We start from the raw sequence: 2,426 nt of genomic DNA, 5'->3' as shown, positions 1-2,426 counted from the left end.
AAAGTTCACCTAACCTTGCTGGCTATTTCCTTATCCATAAAATAAAGGAGTTAGACAAGCTTATTTGCAAAGTCTCTTCAAATTCCAAATTCTATGTTAAAAATATTAAATATATGTATTTGAATTATTTTTGTTTTTATTTAGTTTCTCACTTTAAAGGATTCCTAGATTTATAGGGTATTTAGAAATAGATAATAAACCCCAGTTTGTGAAAATATAGCCAAGGATTTTATGAGAGATGTCAGCTTTAGTACTTACCGGAGAGATTTGGAGGAGTGGGATGAGTAGGGAGGGTAAGGAAGAGAAGCTTCGATATTAACCCTGTGTTTCTCATATAGAGGAGGAAAAGAAATAGAGGACACAGTCTTAACCCTGCTTCAAAAATGTGCCATTGTTTTTCCTTAGAAGCATGTGTCAATATAGTCTTTGGACCAAAGAAAGGTAGGAATCAGTGATATTGTTTGTGTTAAACGTTAGTGAAATGCTGTTTTATATATATATGATTTTTTCCTCCCCTTATAAATATATATATATATATATATATATATATTTATAAGGGGAGGAAAAAAAACCAAATGCTGAAGTAGTGTTTAGACTCCATGAAGAATTCTTTACTATGATTTAACTACCTTTCTGAAGTTGGTTTTTATAGTGGTTTCACAACATTCTATTGCTCCCTCTTTATCTTATATTACCTTGGTCAATAAATCAAAAGAGAAGTGTTTCCTATATGCCCAGACCTGAGGATACAAAGAGGAAATTAAAACTCATTTAATTGTGTTTTTCTGCCATTTATTATCTATTTAACTTTGGGCAAGTTACTTAACTCTTTGAAATCAGTTTCTTTCTCAGAGAGGGTCAGATAAGATAGTCCCTAAAGAAGACATTCAGGGGTCCTTTTGGATCAAACATTGGGTTTGGATCAGAAAAAAAGTATGAGTTCAAAACTAGCCTTAGATATTATTAGCTATATAAATCATAGTGACCTCTGGTAAGTCACATAACTGTTCTATTTTCTCATCTGCAAAATGGGGATAATAATAGTTTACCTACTTCCTAGGATGGCTGGGAGGATCAAATGAGATACAATTTCTAAATTGCTTAACACAATGACTGGTACATAGAACTTCATAAATGAGTATTCCTTTATTTTTCCTCTTCCTTTACTGTTGTAATAACCCTATAGTTCTTGATTCACCCTATAGTCAAGGAAATAGAACCATTTTTATAATGATCTTTGATCCTTAGTTTCAAATGTGTGCTGTAATCCTGATGAAATCAACATTTCCTTCCTTTGGAACATTCGAATTTGAGATCAGGAGAGGCAGATAGTATTGATGTAATTGTCAGGAGAAAGTCCTAGTGTCCAGCAGGAGAAAGATTTTTTTCTATTTCTGACCAAAAAGGATGGCTCTTGGACTCCATTTGAATAATTGGAACCTGGCAGTAATTAGTTTAGTTAGTTTATAATCTGGCTTGTAATTCTTTGTCCTCTGATTCCATGCTGGCAGGAACATTGACATGGCAAATACAACTTCTTGAAATGAGAGTTACTGCTTCCGAGGTTGGCCTTTCGCCACCCCACAATGTGTCTTTTTTGGCTATTATTTGTAGCCAAATACAGTGGTTCTATTATTTCTGGCAGAAAAGTGTTCCTAGGCTTCAAAGACTAATGTGGCATCTCCCAAAAGATACAACAGGTTAGCCCGCAAAATATATGAGAGCCACCCCCATTTCCAAACTAAGTCAAAACGATAACAGATGCTGGGCAAAGAAGAATGGCAAAATTAGCTTCTCGACTGGGTCCCAATTGTTCTCTTTGCTTCCAAACACAACTGAGTGTGCATCTTGTATCTGGTAATTTATGAGTTTCCAAAATAAAAGCTGTTAACTCCAAGAGTTTTCTACAAAATTACAAAGGTGAAAAATGACTGCTTAGTTTGGAGCATATTATGTAACCAGGAATGCATCTCACTCTTAGAAAAGCATAGCATATTCCCAATGGGCTTTAACTTGAAAATAAAGTATAACCAAGTCAAGCAAATGTACCCATTTTGTGCATTGTTAAAGATCAGGTCCAACAGAGGAGGAGATTATGCACATGTTTTGGTGCATTTATGTGCATAGCTATTGGTATACCCATAATTTACACATACAATTATATACAATGCAAACATTGTATAATGCTTCTGTTGTGTTTATGAAATGTCACATTTTGTGACCTGAATATGAATAGGTCTAAATTGACTGTGGCGTGAAAATGTGAAGGAGAAAGCAGGTGCAGATGATCAATGCTGGGTGTTTCAAATAGCTGAACCTTAAGTATGCACCTGGTTTGAGAATAGTTTAATTACCAAACTGTTCAGGCTCCCTGATGTGAGAGGCAAATGGAGGTTGATTTTTGAGCATGGAACTGAACATGATCA

This window comes from Monodelphis domestica, chromosome 6, assembly GCF_027887165.1.
Source record: "Monodelphis domestica isolate mMonDom1 chromosome 6, mMonDom1.pri, whole genome shotgun sequence".
Taxonomy (NCBI): Eukaryota; Metazoa; Chordata; class Mammalia; order Didelphimorphia; family Didelphidae; genus Monodelphis; species Monodelphis domestica.
Note: the sequence above shows the minus strand (reverse complement) of the source record.